Source organism: Cygnus olor, chromosome 12 (genome assembly GCF_009769625.2).
Source record: "Cygnus olor isolate bCygOlo1 chromosome 12, bCygOlo1.pri.v2, whole genome shotgun sequence".
In the NCBI taxonomy this organism is placed as follows: Eukaryota; Metazoa; Chordata; class Aves; order Anseriformes; family Anatidae; genus Cygnus; species Cygnus olor.
Window position 1 is genome coordinate 15,704,042 of NC_049180.1, and position 17,187 is coordinate 15,721,228.

General features: G+C 38.5%; 1 long non-coding RNA gene across 9 annotated transcripts in view; it reads left to right on the forward strand.

Moving 5' to 3' along the window:
* Positions 1 to 11,711, forward strand: part of LOC121076608 — a 221,061-nt gene extending 209,350 nt beyond the window's left edge. For all 9 annotated transcript variants that reach the window (XR_005823605.1, XR_005823606.1, XR_005823613.1 and 6 more), the window contains 3 exons: positions 7,700 to 8,722; positions 10,201 to 10,390; positions 11,576 to 11,711. This is a non-coding gene — a long non-coding RNA (uncharacterized LOC121076608). The remainder of the gene's footprint in view (positions 1 to 7,699; positions 8,723 to 10,200; positions 10,391 to 11,575) is intronic.
* Positions 11,712 to 17,187: the final 5,476 nt, after the last annotated feature.

Genomic DNA, 17,187 nt, shown 5'->3' on the forward strand with positions numbered 1-17,187 from the left:
AGCATCAACTGAAAATTCCAGAAACTAATAAATATTCAAATGAACTGATTTTATGATCAACCATTTTTCCCAATTACATATTTCTCCAAGAATTTATATTGGCTTTGTGAAACTAGAAACTTTTCAGATATGTAAATCAATCTTAGCATTACTGTGCAGTATTCTTTAAATTAAATTACAGTACAGATATCAGATTCTAGCAGTTCTTTTGCTGCAATGAGATAATTTCTGGAGGCAAGACACCTGGCCAGGCTAGAGTGGTGATTAATTTTATGTGTTTAGGGTGCAATCATCACTCAGAAAAAGGCTTAGGGTTTGTATGATGGATGATGGGTAAAGTGCAGGCTGATAGGACATGGCCCATGAATCTGTTCTACATCATCAGTTCCTTTGATCACTGGCAGAAGTTCAGAGATACTTCTTTGCATCTGTCCAAAATAAACAAGGCTACCATATACCTTTTGCAATATCACTTTTAAATACAGACCTATTTGCAGGGGAGAGAACACTTTTTATTTTTGCAACAATGGCTGAGAAAAATAAAAGGCAAACATTTTGGCTTGCATTTACATACACGTTTACAGACCAAATACATGTGTGTGTGTCCATACACATCTATATACTTTAATGAAAGGTGATAGTAGAAAAGCAACTTTTTTTCATCCCCACGTTGCTACCTATGTTGATGCTATAGATGGGATTTGGCATAGCTGCTGAAAAAAAGGATTACATAGCCCGTCAGGAGAAGAAAATCCAAAGCTATAGCAATACTACACAGCAGTTCTTTTCCTTCAGTAATGCTGGTGGCTACAAATGGGTGAGAAATTTTCTCGCTACTGATAGGAGAATGAGCTATGTAACCAAAGTAATTTCGATTAATAATTCTGCAGAGTTTAAGGGAGAAGAGAGACAGAGATTTGTACCAACCTAAAAGAACACTTTTTTTGTATCTCAATTAACAAAGTATAATTTGATCATTGAAAGCAAATGCTTCTTTATCAAATGATTTCTACTTTTCTTTACCCAATGCTGTCCCCTGCAGGGTGTAAGAAATCAGATCACAGAAGTACTCAAAGGCTAAAAAATAATATTTTTTTTAAACTTAAATCCAAGAGTAAAAGAGAAAGGAATAGCTGAATTAACATCATGTCCTCTAGCAGAATTCATTATCAAGCCAGCATGATTTATAATGAATAATCCCTTCAGAAGCTTGACTGGGTGCTATATAAGGGGCATTTCCTGAAAATATTCTCTTGTATCTTATTGCATATATGCAACACTGCTTTCCATAGGTGTTATGAATTCCTGGTGCTCATGTTGATATTCTGTCCGTGGGCACTAAGATGTTAACTATTTATTTCATAGGCCTCATCAGCTGCACTTAAACATGGAAATCAAACAGAACACATAAATTATAAAATCATAGTACATCTTAATGGACTTTCTTACCACTTTATAGAGTGGGAAGTAAAGAGTATGCAAGACGATGCTCCATATATGTGGAAAATATAAAACTACTGCTCTGTTTAAAAGACAGGTGACCCTCATAAATGAAATACAACTCCTTGGAAAAATTACATTAAAAAAAGTAAACAAGGGAAGTGTAAAGGTGGGAGAACTGGTTAGATTTCATTAATAGGATTATCTTTGTACCAAACAAAAACAAAACATGAGGCTTAAAAAACTCTGGGAGCATTTCTTATCACATAGAAATCATGCTCGCATGATTACTGTCTCCTTTCTCAACTGGAAAACACTGCTTTATCTGACTAAGTGCAAATACTGAAATGTTCATTAGCTGTCTTGAAACACCATGGCTTGTCTTTATTGAGTTGCATTTCATCCATAGCCTTTGCACCTGGGGGCACACAATAAATTTTTCTGCACAAAGGGTTTCTCAAGAGTGGTATGACTGTTCCTTTTCTCCCCAGAGTCTGGATGCATTGCATCATCTTCTATCATACTTACAAGCCTGGGGCCCGGGATGAGGAATTGTTTAGTATCTCCAAACCAAAGCTTGCCACGTAGCAGATCAAATTGTTGTTGCTCTGCCACCAAGCTGACTCAGAACTTGCTTGTTTGATTTAAGGCACAGTTCCACTGTGAAAAGTTATTGTGGAAATGGTATTTTCTTCCTCAGCAGAGCTAGTTCCTACACGTATGAAGAATTGTATGTGCTGACTCAAGTGACAATCGTAAGCATTTACTGCTTCTGCTCTCGCCAGCTCTGCGGAGCAGAGACAGAAAAGAGAAAAGCAGGTTGGAGTATATTTAATCTGCATTTGTTAATGTTCTTTTCCTGGCGTCTGTGTGTTTACAGCTGTGCAAATTCAGGAAGAAATACAGCATCCCAGAGGTGTTTACAGGAGTATAATTTGGCCTGCAGTGCTCTGGAGCAGCCATGGAAAGGAAATATCTTTTCCCTGGTTTCTTGGATCCCATAGCACCTGTGAAAAGATCATGGACTTTAAAAATAAATAAATAAAAATTGAAACAGAGTAAATCAATACTTCATATTTTTTCATACTTACCTTTTACCTGTAGTGCCTTGCAGACTTTGTGGCTACCATAGAAGATTATTTTGTGGCTTTCTGGCTTTGTAAATTTGCCTCTTGTAATAACATCATCTCTGACTATTCAAAGATAGTGGGAGAACATAATGGCTTTTAGCGTCAGTTGCTGCTGCTTTTACATAAAGCAATGCCAATTTCTTTGTATCCTCCAGGTAGCTATCACGCTTTTGGAGCTGTCTGCTAAGTGATGTGTACTGCCAGTGCGTGGCACTGCCCTGTGCCGACTCTGTTCTTTTCCCACCGAGCCAGTTTGGAAATTAGTGAGGGCTTTCTGCTTCATCTGTCTTACCCAGTCTGTATGTGAAACCATGAAGGGAGTTCACAAGGAATTATGGTCTGAGTGCTGGTTTTAGCACGTTCACAGTGGCCGGCTTTATTGCTTTAGGTTGCTTCACCTAGAGAGAAGTTGTCTCTCTTCCTCAGTTTCAACGTGACTCTGAAGTTTGCATGAGGATGACTTGGGCTTATGTTCCTTCCCAAAAATGCAGTGGTTAGAGCAAGTAAAGGAGCAAGAAGATTTACTTGAATATTTCAGCTACTTAAAAGAGATTTTGAGCTATCCTCTTAAAATCCTAAGTGCTACCGGATGATCAAACAGCCAGCAATGTCTGCTGGTTGCTTTCATTATTTTTTCACACTTCAATAGGAATTGTCCCCTTTGCAGAGCTGTTTGTGGGGCTGTATTTTAAATCCAGTAGAACTGAGCAATATGGCAGCCTGCTTAATTAGTCCAATACCTCACCATGTGTCTTCAGAGCAATAAAGGCAATCAGTTCACCGTTGAATAGCATTTTTGATAACCGAACTCCCAAAGGCTGTCCTACCCAAGAGAAAGTGGTCATGAACAAGCCGTGCTGTGGCACTCAAAATAACCACCAGCCCCTGTGCTTGAAACTTCCTTAACACTGAGGAAACAAGGAGCAGTTGACAGCTTTGGAGCCTTCTGCCTAGCGTGGTCAAAAAAGTCAGCTTCTGTTGGCTTCAGGATATGTTGGAAACCCATTCTTCACCTGGGAACTAAAGCTGGGTTCTCCTCTAGGGCAGTACAATCTTAATGGTGAAGCTGCTGGTGCTGGGAGTATTTGGTATAGGCAGTTGAACTCTGCAACAAATATTTATAAATAAAAGTGAAACCTCATAATTATGCTTTACACAGTCTGTTTTGAACACAGTTTCTTCTGAGGAAAACTTCGGTTCCTCTCATCAGTTTGTAGAAGTGGTGTCATTTCCCCATACTGGAGAGGAGATAGCAGCTCTGCCCGACCTACAGAGGGTGAAAAACGAAATATAGGAGGTAACGGTATGGAGCTTATATCCTAGTAAAAGATAACTTATCTCCTAGATCCTAGCACTTAGAAGATAATAGCAATATGAGATTTATCAAAAAGCTGGGATGGGGGTGAGGTTGACTTTGATTTCTGTCTGAAAATAGAAACTGCAAGTTTCCAAGATTCTTTCTAATATGAGGCGAAACTATAAAATAAGAGATTATTCTTTATAAACTTGCATTTTGAATAACCCTTTAGTTATTGTAATCTGAGCAACAAATATTTTATTAATTTGTGTCTGGTTGCATTGGGCTTATGTCCAGTATTGCTATTGTTCTGAAATTTATTTTATTTTTTTTTAATACAGATATCCCTGTAAACTCTGTCTGGTTTAGCTTGTTCAGTAATTCATCAAAATACTGTTTTGCATTCCCATTAGAAGGAAGAATATTGCCAGCCCCAATACTCACCATTTTGTTTTCATGTGTAGGTGGGTACTGGAGTGTAAATTCGCTTCCTGTTGCTTAATAGCAGTTACCTCCAAGGACCCTGAAGAGAATCCCTAATGCCACTGGAGTTTTACCTTGTCCTTGGAGCCCTTTTGTTAGGAGCAGGCCTGACTAGAGGGGATAATAGGAACTTGGAAGACAAGTACATTTGAAAAATGCACATACAAACTGCAGAGATGTAAGCTTGACCAATCTTTAGAAGCTGTCTGATAACTTTTTACAAAACAGCTTGACCCCCTACTGTTATTTTTTTATATTTGTATTTACTTTAGCACACAGAAAACCAATCATGGTTTCTGTCGTATGAGTTACTTTATAAAAGTAGAGGCATGTAGCAGAAGAAGAAGCAAAACTTGGCACTTTCTTCCCTTCAGGTCTGAAGTTATTGGGAGAGCAGAAATGCTTTGATTTTATTCTTTTACAGAATCTGGGGCTACAAATGATAATGAAATACTCTTGCAAAGGTCTAGTACCTAAATATTTTCTTCTGGAAGAATATAATCATAAGTTTATATTACCACCAATATTAAAAGTTTGCTGTTCAACAGCATGTTACAGCAGAAAAGAGAATTGATTGAAAGCATATATCCCTTCAAATTATTGCAAAAGTACCCAGTTAAACCAATATAAAATTATCTTCCATGTTGCTGTTGGGGATCGTTCTGCTTCATTCACTTGTATGTCAAAATGACAGGCCATTAGCCTAAGGGTAAGCTAATTATTTAAGGGACTTCTTTTATTTTGTACAATAAAGACATATTCTTGAAAATACAACACAAGCATAGATATGCATCAGATAGTGATGTTCTTTTTTTTTTTTTAAAATATGAAAATGTAATTTTAGCATTCAAACAGTCAAGACAGTGGTAATTTAAAATAAAACATGAACAACAGTCATTAAGTGGCTGTGTTTCTGGACTTAGATTGATGCTTAACACATTGATCTTCTTCAATAGAAGCTTTCCATATTCCATCTGTTAGAATCTTTGACCTTTTCTTAACACCATTAAAAGATAAAATGTTAATCTACTGAAAAAAGATGCGTGACCTTTTAAAAGTGAACTGTACCACTTTACAGTCTGCCATCATTAAAGAACTTTATGCTCAGGAGCCATGCATTATGTGTATCATAGCAATATAATTGTTTAGAATAATGTAGTTGTTCAACCAAGAAGATATATACCATGCATAACATAAATTAGAACTAGAACTATGTGAACTTTGAAAACCCAATCAAAATAACATGTCAGATCAAGGCTTACTTTCAGTTTTAATCAGCCTCAACCTCAAATTTATTTTTTATTAATATGCCAAGATTCATGCATAGAAGAAACCATTGTAACAAAGGAAAAGGTTGGTAATTTGGGATGAATAAAACTGCATCACTAGCAAAGAAAGATGCTTTTTTGTTTTGTTTTAATCGCCTATATCTATTTATCTATATTTTTTCTGGCATAAGGAAATATAGAGCTAATATCTTAAACAGTACCGAGGAATTTCAGTAGCAAGAGAATTCTTGAAAATAGACTTAACGTCTTCCTTCTAAATCTGAATTGTCTCAAACTAGACTTCTTAATAGCAGTGGCCACAATTCAGAACAGCACCAAAGCGTGATTTAAATGCAATTTAGTAAAGCACTTCCAACAACATTTAGTTTTGAGTACAGGATAATTTGATTCCACTTCAAATTAAGCTTCCGTTCTGAATCCTGACTGCAGAGTCAAACTGAATACATGCTACAGGTTCAGATAACCTAATCTTATTTTCTAATGAGTTCCATGTTTTAGATGAAGTCCCTTAAATAAGTTTGAGGGCATAGCTGTCTAATTCATAAAGTGTCCACTTAATAACTGCATAACATAGGGTAATAGAAAGTCCAACTATCTTCTTCATTTGAATATGTTTTGCTAGTATTTTTTATTTTATGGGACAAAAAACTTTTCTATAGAGGAAGGCTCAGATTCTTTAAATTTCAACCTATCCTATATTCCAACTCAAGTCCCTAGCTTGATCCATTTTGCCCTGGTAGCTCCCTTGATCCTAGGTTAGATGAATCTGGGTTGGAGTATCCTCTCTCTGAACTTCTGTATGTTTTCCACTGGAATTGACTCCATAAGGAAACTGATTGCATGCAAAATCGAAATAGAAGGGTTTCAAGATGGCATAAGCTTAGCTCCTGTTATTAATTTTATTTGTTCATAATAACATAAGTAGCATTAGCAGCATCACTGTGCTGGGAGCTCTCAACCCTGATGCAAAGAGTGCATCCCAATGAGCAATATAGGGCACACGATGGGTTGTTCTTTCATGAATTTGCCTTGCACCCATACTTGAAGGTTTGCAATATGCATTCAAAACTGTCTCCCACCTCATGAAACAGGCTGAAGTCATGTGCTGGTTTACTCTTCCGGGTGACCTACTTGCGATGCAGATGTGCAGTCCTGCAGAAGTTGGCTCTCTGCATGTGTACTGCATGTCTAGGAATGGAAACTGGCTTGAACCTCGTTATTAGAAATTACATCATGTGGATGTGCGGTGCTTGAGCCATAACAGATCACAGCAAGTTGAGCCCCGGTCCTTTCTCCTTTGTTCCACAACTGGTGATGTTGGCATATGAAAAGAATTCGTGTTTAATGTGTGGATAGTAAGGGAGAGCAGGAGAAATGAAGCTGTCCAGTGCAGTAGGATAAGTGGTCAGGCTGGCGTGTTAGCCAAGCTAGCTCTAGGTGTTTCAAAGAGGTAAATTTTAAGCAGGAGGATGAAGAGAGAGTTTATGTATGTCTCAGTGTTGCTGAATCTTACAATCTTATCAACAGCATTAAGATGTATGGTAATGTTCTTTAAGTTCTAGCAGTAGAAACCTTGTTATTATTTGAGCCTATCAGGATTCCGTTTAAAAGAAAAAAAAGAAAGGGTTTTTAGCCAGGAGAGAAATTTGAAACTGCATCTGAAAAAAAAATATCAACAGCAAAAAGATAGTTTTAAAGAACTTGTGTGATTTTACTTCCCTTATTGCTCTACAGGGAAAGCTCGCCTTAATTATACAGCAAACATAGGAGAAAGAGGATTTGCTGAGAGTATTACAAGTAGAAAGATGTTCTCCTGTCAATGTTAACTTTTTAACTCCAGTTAAAACTTTGTATTCTGCTTTCTGGTCAAGTTGCTGGAGTAGCTCTGTCTGTATTTTGGTCCTGTTAAAGCATCAGCCCGTTTTGTATAGGCCATGCATTTCATCTTTGAAGTTAGCAGTCACTTTTTTGTCAAGCTCTCTCATTGTTTTGACCTGCTTCCCAGTCCCAGCCCCATTTTATCACCGCAAATTTCCTCTCTTGCATATTCTTCCCTCTAGGTCATTGATAGTGAAAGCAAGCAATATGTTTCCTGGTGTTCAACCATGTGGCACTTCACTAGTCACATAATACACTAGATAAGCAGCTGACAGTCTGTGCTGCTCTGAATAGCATATGTGCATGCCATCTGAAAGCCAGGAGCCAGAGGACATAGATGCAGCCAACAGAGGGAGTCAATGGCAGCCAAGCACTGGCCATTCGACCAGCACTTTGGAGAAGAGAAGAATGGACAGCTTCGCACTTATGGTCAAAGAGTAGAAGATTTCAGCTTGTTTTCCCAGTCCCTAGGCATCTTGACAGGCCCTGTGCTCTTCTGCTTTCAAGCTGCAGCTTGCCTACCTGAGAGAAGTTTAGTGCCAGCTCTGCAGAAGGAGGTGATACCCACCAGAAGGTCAAGTATGTTGAGGAAAGGTTGGCCCCCCCTTATATTTTTTATCTGGACATGGAAGGTATCATCGGTAGTGTTTGCTTTTTTTTGTCTGCTAAGGATAGCTACCAAGTAGTATACAGAAGCTGTAATTGCTATCTAATTAGCATTACGAACTAAAACCTACGTTGCAGAGAACACCTGCTTGCTCTTTCTTTTAGAATATAGTAGTAATGTTTAAAGTCTCTTGTGCATACTCACAGCTTGTTACCAAACAGCTTGAATGATATAGTCCCCACCAACCAAATTGGTGTTCCCTTCAGACTAAGGAAAGTCTAAGTCTCAGTGCTGGTATATATAATGAAGAGAACAACAGTCTTTTCTCTTTGACAGAAACAAGCTGTCATGGTAATAGTGAAATGAGATAAAGAAGAAAAAAATATTTCAAAATGTTCTTAGACAGGTTCAGGCAACATATAAATAGAATAATAAATCTGGCAAGAAAGATCTGTTTACTTTTTACTCGAAAGGACTAAGAAGTGGGTTTTTTTCCTTTTTAAAATGTGAATTTTGTTTCCTTCCACCTGAAGGCTGCAGAGGATTGCAGCTGTCCACAGCAAGAAACTCATCATTCACTCTCTGATCAGCACATACAGTAAGTGACATGAAATTCTGCTTAATTCTCTTGTGTCTTCATGAAATAATTTCTTCACCAACCAAAGAAATCTGCTGTTTACCATAATCTCAATTTAACACCTACTCTCAGTGTTCAAAAGTAACTGTCTGCATTTGAATGGGGTTTGCAAAGTAGAAGTAACTGGCAGGGAAAACGAAACAAGCCTTGTCTCTTTCGTGAAAGTTGGGCAAGGCTTTTTTTTTTTTTTTATCACAGTGACAGGTTACATGGTAAATAAAGTTTGAGATCTTTGTTTTGGCCATTTAAGACAAGAATTGCTTAGAAGGGAACAAAGCTGAGGGGTGCGAAACTTGAATTCAGCCCAAGTTACACATTCAGACAGCTGTTTAAAAGCTGGTGGCACACGCACGTGCAGAACTACGCCAGGGTTTCTGTACAGTGTGACAGAGAGGGGATGTTGCTGCTGACTTACCGAGGAAGCCCCCTGAAACTATTGAGATTTTAGTTAATGAGCAGTATGGAAAAGAGGCCTTGGAAAACATTTTATTTCTTACAAGTGAATTTATTTGGTTCATGTTACATAGAAAACATCTGGGAGGATCACAGCTTCAGCAAACCAGGTAACAGTCCCATCTTGCCTCAGATTACCATGCATAATACAGGATAATATTTAAGATTCCCTCATCTGCATTGGAATTGGATATTACATTTTTTAACCTGCAGTCTAAACCAAGTCCCTGTCAGTGTTGTTAGGTTAGCTAGATTTCTGCAGGGTTGGTCTGAGGTTAACGAAAAGGCATCCAAATTGGGAGTGATATGAGATGTTTTGCAGGAGGTCTTGCAGCAGTGGCTTTGCTCCACTACAGCATGTAAAACCACTGTCAGTACTCACCTGGGAGCCAGGAGCTTCTCTTCAGAGAAATGTCTCCTGCATTTTTCTTCCCCTAACTTGGAAGCTTGTGAGATGGGGAAATTCAATTTGAAAATTTAGAAATGCAATGTGCAACCTTTTCAGGTCATAGCTGAATTGGGGTAAAGATAAGTTCACAGGCAGGGTGTATTTTGTGTTTGTGATGTGTTTGAGAGTTGGAAGTTTTTGTTAGGATGTCTGTGTGTATATCGTATTGATTTACTGTAGGTTATAATAACTTTATACTTTAATATATAACTATATATATAACTATATACTTTAATATATAACTTTATAACTTTTTATACTGTGGGTTATAATAACTGTTAATGTAAAATCCTTATGTCATTTTTCTAAAAGCAGGATGGGTTTTCATATCACGTGAACAGCACTGTACTGCTAAATACAAAAGGTGTAGGGGAAGCTGATATAAATTGAAGGAATTATTATTCCACCAAAGAGCCAGTAGTTGCTTCAATAAGATATTTTAGCATTTTTGGATATTGATATGTGTGTTTGTTGTTTTTTTCTGAGAGAACAGAAAAATATTTCTCCTCTCCTCTTTTCCCTTCTTCTTCTGCATTAGGTTGTTTGTTGCAGACCATTGCATTAGCCAGACAGGGCCATATGAGGGATGCTGCATGAGGTCCTGTTGCATTTAACCTGCTAGAAGATGGAGAGTGTTTTGAATTATCTGTATGTTTCATTTGTTGCCTGTCTTTGGTCAGATGAAACAATAAAGCAGTTCACTGTGTAGCTTTCATACCAGTACCCAGGTATGCGCTAGAGTTTTAAGTTTTCACATAAGCTGTATGTACCTAATCAGAATGATTTTGCCTAGGCACAGATATGGCTGCTAGAAATAATGCTTTTTAAGGCATATTGACATATGCATTAAATGGAAAACACATACAGAACTGAAGCGCTCAGTTTCCCTACAAGAGGAAGAGAATAAGTCTTAATTTTCCCTTGGGGCAAAGCTTTAATAGATTTGCTGCTATATCATAGTCTTCCAGTTATTGTTTAAACCCCATAAGATACTCAAGGCTTTGAGTTTTTGTACCAAGAAAAGAAAAATATGAATTCATTCTCAAGCTCAGATTTGGCAGCCCAATTAAGTTATTCTGGCTTCTATTACATTTTTTGCCCACCAGCATTACCTCGTTGCTGTTATTTAGCTGAAGAATTTTACTATCTTGAGCCCCTTATACCCCATGGAAGTTGGCAAAGAAAATTGAAGGTCACAAGGAGTGTGGAAAAGGGTGATCTAAATAACTGCAGTAGAGAAAGCATAGAAAAAAGAAATGGAACAGGATATAGCAACAGAAGCTACCAATATTGTTAGTGCCGTCGTTTTGGTGTTTATATGGTCGTGCCTGGTAATCTGCTTATTTTGTTGGTTTTGCAGTTCTTGGTATGATGGGGAGGAGTTGACTTTGGTTGATGATTTCTGACCATTTCTCAGGTTCTTTCCCTCTGAGATGAATGCAATTTATCACGTTTCTGGTATCTGTCCCCAGTGATTCAAAGACCATTGCACTTTCTTAGCAAATTTACCAACTTATTACGCAGTATTATGTGTGCTTGGAATTAGATCTCATTTCTCTTCTCTCGTGGTCATCAGAGACCATGTTGCAAAGTGTGGTCCTCAGCAGCCAAATTTTGAGTTCCGCAGTGCCCAATACAAATGCATTGCAATCTCCGAGGGTCTGACTAGAATCCTACTCTGTCAGGGCAACGTTACCATGTCATGCAATGTGCAAGTGTATGCCAGGTGGAGCAGTTAGGAGGAGAGCCTACAGCCATTTTAGCTGCTTCCATCTGACTGAATTGTAGATGAAAGTCAATTCCATGATAAAATGGTAGGTGTCACCTGTCATTTGTAATGGGATCAAAGATGGGTATGTAGTAGAGGTAAATAAATAGAAGATTGCTTACAGCATTTATTCTTTGAATCTTAGGATTCTGTCAAGTTTGGCTGATGAGTTTTTTCATCTGAAGTTGTCTTGTGGACTTTATAAGACCAGACTTTCAGACAACTGAGATGTACAACAGATACACCATACTGTTTGCAGTTACCCAGCTCAAAACCAAAAGGTGAGTATTGCATGAGGAGGCAGATAGAAGCGTCTTTTTCCCTATATAAACACATTCTTCGTACATATCAACCTTCATAAACAGTTTGCAAATTTGTTCTTAAATTGACTATGAGACATTCTGTTCAGCAGCCAAAACTAGGGGCACGTAAGCATCAATGTTTTTGTCCATCTGTTTTCTGCTGCTTTCAAGAATTTGTTGAAAGATGCTGTTCTTTGAATTGTCTTTGTTTAATCTATTATGTGACTAAGCCTCATGTGAAGATGTTTGGACTCTTTTTGCTTTCTAAATTTTGAAGGTGAGGTTATGCAAATGCCAAGTTTGTGAGAAGAGCCAGGCTGACAGCAGAGAGATTGATCTCCTTTGTGGAGCATGTTCAGCATGTTTCCTTCCCTTGTCAATGCGCCTCAGACTCAACATGGTCTCAACAATGAGTGTCCCAGTTTGATTCCCACATCCTCCCGTCCTCAGCGTCTGCACTGGGACAGGCAGCCAGGGCTGCAATTAGTTCTAGCTAAGACCAAAGGTGGAAACCTTTCTGTATTAGGGACCAAAATAAGCAAAGCAACTCATTTCGTGTCAACTGAGGCACTTGCAAGGCCCCTGAATCTCCTTCTGCAAATAAAGCTCCTTCATTTTCAGTTTCATTGAAAAATGCAGTGAAATCAGACTTTAATTGGGGGAAATGACACATTTTTGTGTGAATTTCAAGGTCATAAATTAAATGGTGTTTTTTAAGAAGAAAATTAAAGGCTATTTCAGATTTCTTGTTACTGCTGACCCTCTAGGACTGTACTGAACTCCTGCCGCCTACAAGCACTCTCGCCAGGCAGTCTGTGCAAATATTATTATTACTTAAATAAAGTCTGAATCATTACCTTGTGTTTTCACTTTGTAGTGAAATGATTAAATATAGTTTTCTTATGCTGGTATCCTTTGACAAACGCATAAATAGTTAGCGCATTGTTAGCAACAGTGAAAAGGAAATGGATGCCTGGCAGGAGGAAGGGCAAATAATTTTCTCATGCTTGCTGTGCTGTTTCTGTAGTGTAAATCAACTCCAATCCTCTGAAAGTAAAAACTTATTCCAAGATGTCAACAAAAGTAAAGTAATTAGGAAAGGAAATGTAATTCCTCCCTGCTGCTCCTCCCTCACACACATTAGTAAATGAAAGCTATTTAAAGATACAACCTGAGGTAGACTAATTGGAGCAGATGAGTCATTTGGGACCTGATCCTGGAAATGCTTGCTCACATGAGTAGCCCTTTGATTGTTTGCCTGGGTCAATTCTGAGTGCATGTGCAAATGCTTCAGGATCAGGGAGGAGAAGGTTCAGTCTTGCAGGGTCCTGAGCAGACCACTCCAATGGTGAAAAGCATGCACTTGAGCTCCTGGCTTATCTGGCTGGGCTCAAGGATACATGTGCTTGATGTTAACTGTCTTGTTGGGTCAGAGCTGGTTTGGTCAGCGTCTCCCAGGATGAGCCCTGAATGCTTAACTTTAAATAGAACAGAAATATTATGAGGCTACTTTGATTAATCTTATTTTGAGAAGGAAAAAAAAAAAAAGGAACAACTAGAAAACCAAATATGCCACAAAAGTTTCCTACATTTGCTTATGCTTCTGGTTCATGTCTGTCATAAAATTAACTACTGTAATATGTTTTTTCCACAATTTAGTTCTCAAATCCTTTGGTGCAAAGGAAGCTGTAAAGCTCAAAGGAATATTTTTTCCTTAGTGTTAGCAATTAATATGCCACTAGTCTTTGCATAAATAAGTTGTCTATTTTAAAGCAACTCAAATGGGCTATTTCGTTTTCTATGACTGTTAATTAAGATGTTGATTAGCCCTGCTATTGAAGCATTGAAACCCTTTCTAAAAGAAATGGCCACTGTTTCAATTTTATTTTAATTAGTTGGACTTTGAGGTTATTTACTACAGTGTCAGCTATCAAAGTAAAGCAATTTAATTTGATGTTCAGTCCCAGGCAGGTAGCGCACAGAATTCCACGTTTGCCTGTAACCGCTGCCATTAACAGCGGTATGATTTAAGGTCATTTAAGAGTCATCAACCTCACAGATGGTAAAATGCAAAGTATCTAAAAGGGAAAATAACAATTGTTGTCTTGTCAAATAAAATCCGAACATTGTATTTTTTGTGAACACCCACTAGCTTCCAGCAATTTTATACAGAGTGCGTTTCCCTTTGGGCGGAGAGTGTTAGGTCTTCCCTTTTATGCATCCTTCCATTGAGACATGCTAACCCCCTCGGGAGGTGAAACCCACCCAGATATTTGTGATTTTAAAACTTCATTTGCGTCACTTGCAACAGAGATGGATCATTATTCTGGGATAAAATCACATCCTGCACAGTGAAAATAACAGGCAACATTTGACCTGAAAAGGGAAAGAGGAAGAAAAAAAAAAAAGGCAACTTTAAAGTGTTAAAAGAAACAGACAGTGTTAAAGCTGCTTCAGGAAACAAATTCTCCCTGTAATGCAGTGTAATTACAATCTTTTCTAAGCTAAGTATAGTACCCTAGAGATTACTATAAGTAACTTATAATAGAATTTTTATTAGTGGTAGTAATTTTTTATGATAATTAGTGTAATCTGCAGCCAATAAAATCAGAAGATATATAGTTATCTCTTTTACACCAGAAAAGTATTCTTCAGACAGCTGAAATGCTAAGAAAAGAAAAATGTATTATTTTATGATAGCTATACACTTTTATGTTTGGATTGTTTGGTATTCTTTTTTTTATTAGCTCTTTCCATTTATGGTGAAAAATGTGAGGCACACTCAAGAGCCAGTATAAAGCAGCCAGTCTGGGGTAAGCAGCTGACATTTAGTTTCCTTGTCAATCTTTATTCCAGCCTATTTGAAACCTCATTCTCTGTAGAAGCTAGCAACTTTTAATATTTCTCCTAACTGATGGGCTACTCTTGCATCAGCCTTGTATTCGCAGTGAGACTGCCTCTCCTTGATTATTAGCAGCAGAGCCATAGCTGTTGAAAAAAGATGTTTTAATAGCAATAATATCTTACTAGACTGTGGCACGTAGTCTGTATCTTTGAGACTTCGTTGTGTTGACCCGGAAAAAGCTCTTGCACCACAACCCTTCTCAAGAGCTCTTAAACCTACAACAGGAACACATAGGAAAACTATTCCTTACTATGGATTAGCTATCCCACATGGCAGGACTGTCTACTAATAGCAGGCAAATGGCTGGGCTTTGGCCTCCTCTGAGTTGGAGAGGTATTTTGATTGAATGGATCAGCACTGTGCTACTCCTGAGCCTGTTGGGTTGCTGAGAATGTGAGGGAGGAGAATAATTCCCAGTAAACCTGCGGAAGGAGTAATTACAATTATACTGTTTATATTCAGGATCATATCTTAAATCTTTAGTTTGCTTCTCTACATCTCTTGCTGGCACACTTCACCAAAAGTGTTGCCTGAGTAAAGAAAGACATGGGTCTTAGGTTTATAAAAGCAATTTTCCAAAATATCAGTTGAATTTAAAGCTGGACAAATTAACATAGGCATTTTGTCTGGAGTGAAGCAAGGGTGTATAATTCCTCCCAACTCAGTTAGAGAGGTTGAATTTCCCTTTGAAGGGGAAAAGGGGAGAGAATACTCTAGCAGAATATTGAGTCTGTACAGATTGGAGATGGAAGGACTATTGTCTCATGTGTTATCTATGGCCTGATATACTGCTATTTTCTTTTCTCGGTTAGTGGCACAACAACCCCTAAATGACCCTCTTAATCTGTATTATCGTAATTCACTGGCAGCTGTTACAGGATAAAAATAAAAAAAGTAAGATAGGTGACCTAAGAGGAACCAAAGAAGGTTTTCACCATCTTTCCGCAGCCTTATGATCTCATGCTCAAAAGTTATGCCAGGGACTAAGGAGGCTGGCAAAACCAGGTTTGCATTTTGTACATGGTGAGCAATATTAGATCTGCTTTGGAGAAAGAATTGCTCTGATTTGGTATGAGCAGCAGATAATGTTGTAATCCGCCAGGCTGCATAGCTGAGATGGACCTCCACCGTCAGCTGTGCAGATGTTGGCAGGGATTGTGCTTGTCTGGAATTCCTTGGGCTTGGACTTCACTCAGGGCTGCCTGCATATACGTAAGGGCTATGAGGAATGCCCACTGGCTTCCACTCAGGGAAGGGCATAAATTCTGGACTTTCTGAAAAATATTCCTGCAGGAAGAGGTCAGAGGTCTTTTCCATTCTCCTAGGCACCTTCTTAGAGGTGCTAAAATGAGATCAGTACTCCCAGCAAATGTACAAATATTCATAATCCAGTCCTTCTCTCTTCTGTACCCTGATGAGCAGTGAGTTAATAATGTTGACAGCTGACATATTATCACTAGCACCTGACTTGGCATCTGTTGATATGCGTGGGGTAGAGAAAGCTCCTGAGAAGTGTGTCCTGCATTCTGCAAATATGGGCACGCAGCGTTGCATGCACTTACATGTGATTTGTATTTTCAGGGTTATCCCAGTGATCATAACTAATGCAGACATAAGGTGCATTGAGATGACTGTCTGTGAGCACAGGCATGATCATTTAAAGACTTACGGAAGGCATTGGTTTGGCTCCTAATAGAGATATTGTAATGGTTCCCTACCTACGTTGTTCATGCTTTTTTGTGGAAAAATAACAAGTGAGCAACTATTAAATAAGCAGTTCTTTCCTTCATGCTCAAGAAATCTTCACTTTGTGATGAAAATTGCAAGTCTTGCCTTGCCTCATTTCCCCTTCTGCTTCTTGGCAAAGGTAGCACTGAGCAGACCTTGAATCTTCAAGCAGACAGGCTGCGAAAACAGCGTCCTGACAGTGGAGCTTCTACCGCTGGACAAAAGACCAAGTACCCATGCTGATTCTGCTGGATTCCTGTGTGCCAGTACTTAGAGACTGTTGGCCGTGAGGTTTCTCTGACACTCTTGTGAACCCTCATGGGGACAGATGGATTTGCTCTTGAATGGCTCCATTCTTTTCTCTTTGTGAATAGAAGGGGCAATTGTTAATTTGCCCTGACTGCTGTCATGCACCGCAGGCTTCTGCTTTGTCACCCCTCCTGCTGACTATGGCCTCAAGGCCAGGGGGGCTCATATTCTGAAAATGCGTGTACTTACTGTATGTGTCCACAGTGTCTTTTGGGAGGAGGGAGATCACAGCCGAGCACAGACAGCACACTTCCCCTTGTCATACTTGAACCTGGGACTTAAACTGGAGGTTTTCAGTAAATTTTCTTAAAAGAAGCAACCGATGGAAATTATAGAAATAAAATTCTTGTTCCCTCTGCACTGAGGAATCTTATCAAAAGCCACATAAGCAACAATGGATTTTGCAAGTCTTTGAATTTGCATATGAGCTATTATAAAATTATTCATGGGTTTTTAACTTTTAAGTTGGATTACTGAAATGCAATGTACCTAAGGCAATGTCTGAAGAATATC